The sequence below is a fragment of the Lactuca sativa genome, chromosome 1, assembly GCF_002870075.4.
Source record: "Lactuca sativa cultivar Salinas chromosome 1, Lsat_Salinas_v11, whole genome shotgun sequence".
Classification (NCBI taxonomy): Eukaryota; Viridiplantae; Streptophyta; class Magnoliopsida; order Asterales; family Asteraceae; genus Lactuca; species Lactuca sativa.
This window is the reverse complement of record NC_056623.2, coordinates 107317071-107326802: the sequence shown is the minus strand read 5'-3', so window position 1 is coordinate 107326802 and position 9732 is coordinate 107317071. Positions and strand designations below refer to the sequence as shown.

Below are 9732 nucleotides of genomic sequence, written 5' to 3'. Positions count from 1 at the left end.
AGCTGAGAAACCCTAGTTTTCAATCCTTTGAAGAATCAAGTCAATCTAGGTGATACAATCCACTTGATCTTAGAGATTAATCATGTTTAGCTTAGTTGAACTTGTTTTTGTGTTTGTTTTTACTGCAACTATGAACTAAATTTGTTTTTGTTTCTGTTTGGGGAAGACCAAGTAAGTCCTATGGTTTAATTCTTACTTTTTGATTGATTGTTTATTGGTGATCTATTAAATTATGTTCATTAAAGAACCTTATGCATTAACCACAACTATTTTCTGTTAATTGGAAGACAATTAAGCTGCATGAACATCTCTTAGTTGTTAACCTTATATGTCTATGTGAACACTTTATCATATGTCTAGGATTAATGAACATGAAACTAGAATTAATAAGAAAAATAGGTAAATTCATGTGTGAGCTTGTGTGATGACCATCAACAAGAGGTTGACTAAAGGACCAAATTAGTTAACCATTACAAGTCTAAATTAACCCGAATAAATAACCTAGTGAATTGAATTAAATTAGACAACTGGCCACTGTTGAGTTAGTTTGTTCTCTAAGGATTAGTGCAGCGAACGTGAAGATCCCCGTTTGAATATCCCGAATAAATAACCTAGTGAATTGAATTAAATTAGTTAGTTTGTTCTATTTCAGGACTTTCATGACCAGAGGATCAAACACTTTGCTGGTACCCCCGTTTGAAGATCCTGAATCCGCATTGAAAAGGAACAAAGGAAAGGACGTGGAGAGATCGAATACACCTAAGAAGTCACCTTTGTCTAATTTGAAGACTGTTTTTGGGAAGAACAAGAGCAGCAAATCAGGAGCATCTAGCGCCTCTATAGTAATCGAAGATCCGGTTAAGGAAGACATCGAGTACGAGACCAAGGAAGAAGAGGAACTTACATACGAGCACGAATCCGATTTCGAGGATGAATTAGCTATCACTATGGCTAATATTGATGAAGTCCCCATGGGGGAATGGAAGAAGAGGATGTGAGATGACACTGGCCCGAGACTTGTGCGGCCTGCAATTCCCGCAACTGCTACTTTTGAGCTTAAGGGTCATATCCTAGCTTTACTTAAGGAGATCCCGTTCACTGGCAAGGATCACGAAGACGCCTACAAGCACTTGGATGAATTTAATGATGTAGTTGATTACTTCAATGTTTCCAACGTGCCCCGAGAAACTCAGCTACTTCGCATGCTTCTAGTTACTTTGAAGGGTGCTGCAAAGGATTGGCTCAAGTCACTACCACCCGGAACCATCAGTACATGGGCTCAGCTGAAAGAAGAGTTCATTGATCAATTCTGCCCACCATCCAAGATATCCAAACTTAAGAAAGCCATAGCCAATTTTGAACAACAAGCTGGAGAGTCACTATATGAAGCCTGGGAGAGGTACAAGAGCTTGCTATGGAACTGCCCACATCACGACCTCAATAGCCAGTAAGAAGTCTCCATCTTTTATGATGGGGTAAATGTTACAACAAGGCAACTACTTGACTCACAAGGTCCACTCACGAAGAAGCCACCCCCAGTTATAAAACAGCTAATTAAAGAATTCTCTAAGCATCCTAGAGAATATCATAATCCAAGAAATGATGTGACACGGGGATTCGCTTATGAAGCTTTAGAAGACTTGTCGGCAGTGATGGATATGTTGAAAAACATGGATAGGAGGATGGACAAGAGGGACCAAACAATACATGCTATACGGGTGGGTTGTGAAAACTGCAATGGGCCTCACCTAACTAGAGACTGTGATTTAGATGAAAATGGCAACAAGAAGGTGCAAGTATGTTACTTAAGTGGGGACCGATATGATTAAGACTGGTACAAACAAAAGAAAGAGTGGCTCCCTTATGAAGAGTACAAGAAGGCCAAGGATGAGAAGTTCAGGCAAAAAGGAAGAGGTTTTTACCAAAAGGAGGAGCCAGTACAAGAGATAAAGCCAAGCTTGGAAGAAATGTTTACCAAATTTGTGGCTGCTTCCGAAAAGAGACATAGTGATCATGATGCTGCAATTCAAGAAACAAGAACCATGCTTAGGAACCAGCAAGCATCTATCCATAATATAGAAACGCAACTAGGGCAACTTGCTCAACAAATCAACCAAAGATCATTGGGAGAACTTCCTAGCAAAACCGAAAATAACCCACGAGGCGCACACATAGACATAGTCACAACAAGAAGTGGGAAGATAATCACTCCTCTGGCCCTTATTCAGAATGAAGCACCCAAAGAATCACAGAAGGAGGAAGCAGAAAATCAAGCAGAAAATCAAAATCTTCAATCTGACAGCTCTACTCGCCGAGTACAAAATATGGACTCGACGAGTCCACTGCCAAATCTGAAGGATTAGGCCCCTGAAAAGCTTTACCAGCCGTCATTGCCATACCCAGCCCAAGCTAAGAAAAAGAAGCAGGAAGAGGAGTACCAGAAGTTTCTAGATCATATCAAGGCTCTTCAAATCAACATACCCTTCATCGAAGCTGTCGTACAAGTGCCCAAATATGCAAAGTTCCTCAAGAAACTTCTCACTAATGGAAGGAAGATGGAGGAAGTGCAGAAGGTAGTCCTCAATGAAAACTGCTCAGCTGCTATGCTAAATAAGCTACCAAAGAAGAAGGGTGACCCGGGGAGCTTAACTTTACCTTGCCAATTTGGTAACTTGGCTACCATGCATGCCTTGGCTGATTCAGGAGCAAGTGTGAATTTAATGCCTTATTCGTTCTTCAAGAAGTTGGATCTCCCGGAACCAAGACCAATTCGTATGGCGATTCATTTAGCAAACAAGACAGTCACTTTCCCAAGAGGAATATGTGAAGACTTATTGGTCAAAGTGGACAAGTTTGTCTTTCCCGCTGATTTCATCATTCTAGACATGGAGGCGGATCCTCAAGTCCCAATCATCCTTGGAAGACCCTTCCTCAACATGGCAAGTGTTATAGTGGACACGAGAGATTCGAAGCTCACTTTGCGGGTAGGAGATGACTCGATTACTTTTGGGGTGGATCAAGCTATGAAGCATGAAAGGAACAGTGACGACATGGCGTTCTCAATCGACATGCTTGATGAATTGATGGAAGAAGGTGAGGATGAAGATTCCTGTGAAACCACCATTTTTGATGAAGAATTTGATGCTGAAAAAGACTTACTAGAGATCGAGAGGTTGCTGGAAGAAGCTGAGTATGAAGAACTAATGAAGCAATATGAAGTGTCTACTCGGCGAGTAGGGCCGATATACTCGCCGAGTCCAAGTGAAGAAAAAATAGAATTCGTGAATTCAACTATAAACTCGCTGAGTACCTTACCTGCACTCGGCAAGTCTATCATGCAGATTGAAAAATCAGAGTTAAAGACGCTACTAGATCACTTGGAGTATGCTTTCCTTGAAGATGGTCATCAAAAACCAGTGATAATAGCTTCTGACCTCTCTGAATCTGAAAAGGAAGAGCTAGTACAAGTTCTGAAGAAGCGAAAGCGGGCCATAGCATGGAGCATTGCCGACATCAAAGGGATAAGCCCCTCTTATTGTTCTCACAAGATAAACCTAGAAGAAGGAGCCAAGCCTATTGTGCAGCACCAGAGAAGACTAAATCCTAATATGCAAGAGGTGGTCAAGAAAGAAGTGGTTAAGCTTTTAGATGCAGGAATTATATATTCCATTTCTGATAGTCCATGGGTGAGTCCGGTCCAAGTGGCGCCCAAGAAAGGAGGGATGGCGGTCATAACCAACGAGAAGAATGAGCTGATTCTGACACGAACAGTAACCGGTTGGAGAGTGTGCATCGATTATCGCAAGTTAAACGATGCCACTCATAAAGACTATTTTCCCTTACCTTTTATTGATCAAATGCTAGAACGATTATCAGGCCATAGTTATTATTGTTTTTTGTACGGATTTTCGGGTTATTTCCAAATACCCATAGACCCAATGGACCAAGAAAAGACCACATTTACTTGCCCAAGTGGGACATTTGCTTATCGCCGCATGCCATTTGGGTTATGCAATGCACCTGCGACATTTCAAAGGTGCATGACAACCATATTCCACGATATGGTGGAAAAATTCATGGAAGTATTTATGGATATTTTTCTGTTTTTGGATCTTCCTTACATGATTGTCCCACAAATCTTGACCTAATGCTTACTAGGTGTGAAAACACCGACTTGGTCCTTAACTGGGAAAAATGTCACTTTATGGTAAAGGAGGGTACAGTTTTGGGCCACAAAGTTTCCAAATTGGGAATTGAAGTGGATAAGGCAAAGATTGACACCATTGCCAAATTACCCAACCAACTGAAGGGCATAAGAAGCTTTCTAGGACACGAGGGTTTTTACCGGCGATTTATAAAAGATTTTTCTAAAATAACTAGACCTCTAACACAATTACTTCTAAAGGATGCACCATTTAATTTTAATAAAGAGTGTTTAGAGGCATTTGAATTTTTAAAAGAAAAATTGACTAATGCCCCGATCATTGTTGCCCCAAATTGGGATTTACCTTTTGAAATAATGTGTGATGCTAGCGATTTTGCATTAGGAGTTGTCCTTGGTCAAAGGGTTGATAAGCACTTTCGACCCATATATTATGCTAGTAAAACTCTAAATCTGGCCTAAGAGAATTACACCACCACTGAAAAAGAATTATTAGCTGTGGTGTATGCCTTTGACAAATTTCGCCCTTATTTGGTTTTATCCAAAACAACTGTTTTTACTGACCACTTGGCTATCAAGTATTTGTTTGCCAAATAGGATGCCAAGCCAAGATTGATACGATGGGTTCTACTTCTTCAAGAGTTTGATATCGAGATACGCGACAAGAAGGGAATGGAGAATGTAGCAGCCGACCATTTATCGAGGCTAGAAAACCCGTAATTGCAAGAAGATAAAGTTGGAGACGACTTCCCGGACGGGTACATTATGGTGACCGCGGGAGAAGAGCCATGGTTCACAGATATAGCTAACTACTTAGCTACCAAATACATCCCAAAAGATTTTAGTAGTAAAAAAAAGAAGAAATTCTTTTCTGAATTAATGTATTACTTTTGGGATGAGCCATACCTCTTCCGGAGCTGTGCGGATGGGATCATACGAAGATGCGTGTTCGGGAAGGAAAGCCTTCAGATTATGGAGCATTGTCATAGCGGGCCCACATGTGGACATCATGGAGCACACTACACTGCCAAGAAGATCTTTGACATTGGGTTTTACTAGCCCACGATTTTGAAAGATGCAACCCAATTTGTTGAAGAATGTGATGCATGTCAAAGAGCGGGGAACATTTCATCCCGAAATGAAATGCCACAACAAAGCATTCAAGTGTGTGAAGTATTTTATGTGTGGGGTATCGATTTCATGGGACCATTTCCCATTTCCAAAGGCAACAAGTACACTTTAGTGGCAGTGGATTATGTATCCAAGTGGGCGGAGGCACAAGCTTTGCCAACTAATGATGGTCGGGTGGTGGTGCGGTTTTTGAAGAAATTATTTTCGAGATTTGGGGTCCCAAGAGCTCTTATTAGTGATCGAGGCACTCATTTTGCCAATGATCAACTAGAGAAGGTGCTAAGGAAATATGGGGTAACCCATAAATTTTCTACATCCTACCATCCAAAAACTAGTGGACAAACTGAAGTGACCAATAGAGCATTAAATAAAATCTTAGAGAAAACGGTGGGGAGCAATCGAAAAGAATGGTCGGACAAACTAGAAGACGCACTATGGGCCTTCTGAACAACTTTCAAAACACATATTGGTACTACACCATATAGGCTGGTTTATGGAAAGCAATGCCATTTACCGGTGGAGATCGAGCGTAAAGCTTTTTGGGCTTTAAAATTGTGCAACTTCAACATGGAAAAGCTCAAGAACAATCGGCTAATGCAAATGAATGGTCTTGAAGAGCTAAGGAATGATGCCTACACTAGCTCTCTAATTTATAAAGATAAAACAAAAAGATGGCATGATAAAAGGATCAAGGATCATAAAGAGTTTCATGAAGGTCAAAAAGTGTTGCTTTTTAATTCAAGGCTTAAACTTTTCTCGGGCAAACTCAAGTCAAGATGGGATGGTCCTTTTATAGTGAAGAAGGTGTTTCCACATGGTGCTATAGAGTTATTTTCAAAAGATGGTACCCCTTTCAAAGTCAATGGACATAGAGTCAAAAAGTATGAAGAAGGAGTCCCAAGAAATGAAGGCGTGGAAGAATGGTTGTTGCTGGAAGCAACTGCAGCAACGTAGAAGGGGAGGAGTCCGGCTAATGACTCCTGAAAAAGAAGCGATTCCGGGAGGCAAACCAATTTTAGAGTTTGCATTTCTTTTCCCTTTATTTTCTTTTTAATTTCTTAAGGTTTGTTTTATTCTCATTCTTCTTCTGGAAATATGTTTTTAATGATTGCTTGAGGGCAAGCAATGCTTAGAGTGTGGGGTGGTGGCTTAAAAAACATAAGAAAAAATCAATTTTTGTTCAAACTGCATCCTTTACTCGTGGAGTACACCCGATCTACTCGGCAAGTACAAGCCCGAATCCCAAGAAAAACGCGTAAATGCAGTTCTACTCGGCGAGTAGCCAACTTACACAGACGATATATAATATGAGAAAAAAGGGTTTTCACCCATTTTACCCACACACTCGTCGTGCACAGTCTCCTTCAAGCGATTTTTGTGATTTCTTCGATTTTTGGCTTAATCCTCGACTTTCAAGGGAAAAGGTATGATCTTTACACTTAAAACTCATCAAAGGTTCAAGCTTTATCACTGATTTGCCCCCATTTTGTCTAAATTCGGATTTAGGGGTTTCCTCAAATTCTAGGGTTTTGATTCTACCATGAATTAGGAGATGTTAGGAGAAATTTCTTTTGGATTAGTGGTTATTAGACTTAGTACAGCAAGTAGGAGGCTATACAGACCTGTTTTATTCGATTTTAATTGTTGGGTGTTGTTTGTTTGTGCTTTCTTAATGTTGTTATGCAGGTACCATGTCCAGAAGGGGTCAGTCTTCAAGAGGGGGAAGCCAAGAGGACATCTTGTGGCTCTCGTTCCGCCAAATCACATCCAAATCGTCTCAATCCCGTGCAAAAAACAAGTTGGAGGGTTTGAAACAGAAGGAGATTCATTTACCCAATGCAATGGATTGGGATTGGTTGGGGAAAGTTGGTTTGGAAGAAGAGCTGACACCATATTTAGTTAAAGAATGCACTTTGGGGGATTCAACCATCATATGTGATGGTTGGTTACAGCTATTCAAAATTCAAGAACCGGTCTATGCTGAATTATGTTGGGAGTTTTTTGCTACCATCTCATTCCAAGGTGGTAGTGAGTACTACAATCCCAATATAATTTCTTTTTCTCTGGGTGGGGAGCTGCGACAATGTAGCATGGCAGAATTTTCATGGAGGCTTGGAATCTATGAGCAAAACACCATGTTGAATGAAGATTTTGAAGCCTTTTTAGAGAATTGCCACAAGGATCTTCCCGAGGAAGTGGTTGCTTCTACCTGGTGGAACACTATTGCTAACCGGGTGTACATCCCATCTACCGCACAAGATGGTTATATACGTTCACCGATCCACCATCTCATTCATCGGTTCGTTGCAAGCATGATCAATATGAGGAAGGATTGGGACAAGGTTTCGACCCTTGACATCTTTTGTGTTTTTATTTATTTTGATGATGTTTGATTTAGACAACTTGTAAACTTGGATGATTTTTTTTAGGATTTTTATGTGGTTGCTTTCACTTTTGGTTGCATTTGATTTTTCAGGTTTGGAAGGCTAGGATGCATATAGAAGTTTTAAAGGTCAAAGTTAAAGTGAGGAATTTTCAAATGAGAGTGTGACGTTTTGTCCTTAGGATTAAGTCTGTTAGAGTTGAGAGTAATGGAGGGTGTTGTTGCTGAAAGGTTTAGAGAAAGGGTCAATGAATTATTCAAATTCAAAACCTGAATCAAGAAGAACACAAGTTGGATCAGTTTTGGCAATACAGCGCCTACTCGCCGAGTGCACAATTTATACTCGGCGAGTACATGGGTAAATACGCGATTCAACTGCAATTTGGCAATAAACTCGCCGAGTACACGATCATACTCGCCGAGTAGATTGAAAATTTTCAAGTTCCAGAGCTGTGTTGGGCATTTTCACTGCAATACTTGTCTGCTTTTCGTGAAGAATTGTTACTAGAGATTTCTAAGAAGCTTTTTCCTTGATATTTTCGAGCTGTCAACCACACGAGATGAATGACACCCAAGACATGGATGAGTTGTTCCCATGTCTAAAGTCAATTGAAGATGGAGGTGAAAAGAAGAGTTATCAACCTATCGACTGCTACCCCAGGGGAGTTTGTTCCAATTCTCTCTATAGTTTGCATTTTTTTTGCATGATATGCAATGAGGGCATTGCATAAAATAAGTGTGAGGTAGGGGGTTGGTCACATATTAGTAAATCTAGAATCTTAATTTAGGCTAATTTTAAAAAAATTTGCATACCAAAAATATGACTTAGGAATTAATTTAGAAAATTTTGGTAAAAAAATAATAAAAAGGATTTCATGTTAGAATTGTGTTGATAATTGCATGAACACCCAAATATTTAGTTGAGCCTATATACGTTATAATGCATTTGTGGCCTCCCTTATTCTAGTGAAATCATGGGACAAAAACACGACCTTGCTTATCCCGAGGGATGCAATATGTTTAGCATCATGTACTTGAAATGTATCCGGAAAAATTGTTATTTTAGCCAATAGAGGTTGAAGTTGAGTGCCCCTGCTTAAGCATGTAGGGTTTTGAGTGAAAAAAAGTGAGATACGAGTTAAAAAAAAAAAGAGAGAGAGAGTTACAAGAAAAGTTTGAAGAATTTTGGAGCTTTCAAAGTGAAGAAAAAAAATTAAAAATTCTAAAAATTAAAAAAAAAATTGAAATTGAAGATACCAAAGATCAATGAAGATGGTGAATTCAAAGAAATCAAGATCAAATGCCAAAGATGAGAAGAATTCCAAAGAACTCTAGTTTGGTGTCATATATTGTAATTCTAGATTATATATGCTTGGGTTGCTCAACCAAAAATACCTTGAGGATAAGAGATTTTTTGGGGATGGATTCGAAGGGATGCATAAAATGAGCATTGTTTGGGAAAAGTGGGTGAATGTTTATGAGGATTGTGAGTACTTAGAATATGGGGGGGGGGGGGGTATTTAGGAAAAAATTTAGACACAAATGCATGCGTTGCGGTCTTGGCATAATGGCTGGGTTAGATTGGAGTTGTCCTATGTGGTTCTAATATGTTAAAATTCAGTTTTCCTTGGGGGCAAGCAAAAGTCAAGTGTGGGGTATTTTGATATGTGCATAATTAGTCATATGTTTAACATACATTTTTATTCATTTTTAGCTAATTATGTGCATATTATGGACAAATGGTACTTAATAATGCTTAAATTATGTTTTCAGCCCAAAAAGGCATGATTGGAAGTAAAAGGAATAAGGAGAAGCAGTTAGAGACCAAAAATTGAAGAATGAAGGAATAACACACTCCTACTCGGCGAGTAGGCGAGCTTACTCGACGAGTACCCAAGAAGATTCCCGAAGATAAGCTAAGACTCCTGGTCAAACGTGGATTCCATGCTTCTACTCAGCGAGTTGGGCGATCTACTCGCTGAGTAGCCCCTGTTTTGTGATAACTATAAATACAAAGCCTTTATCCAAATTGGGGACTTTTCTGGCTTTTTGGAAG

At 39.7% G+C, this 9732-nt stretch overlaps 1 non-coding gene across 1 annotated transcript; it reads right to left on the bottom strand.

Annotated features, from left to right (window-relative positions):
• Positions 1 to 1331: 1331 nt before the first annotated feature.
• Positions 1332 to 1438, bottom strand: LOC111879321 (small nucleolar RNA R71). Its single transcript, XR_002846056.1, has one exon. It is a non-coding gene; the product is annotated as a small nucleolar RNA R71 (small nucleolar RNA).
• Between the last annotated feature and the right edge of the window lie 8294 nt (positions 1439 to 9732).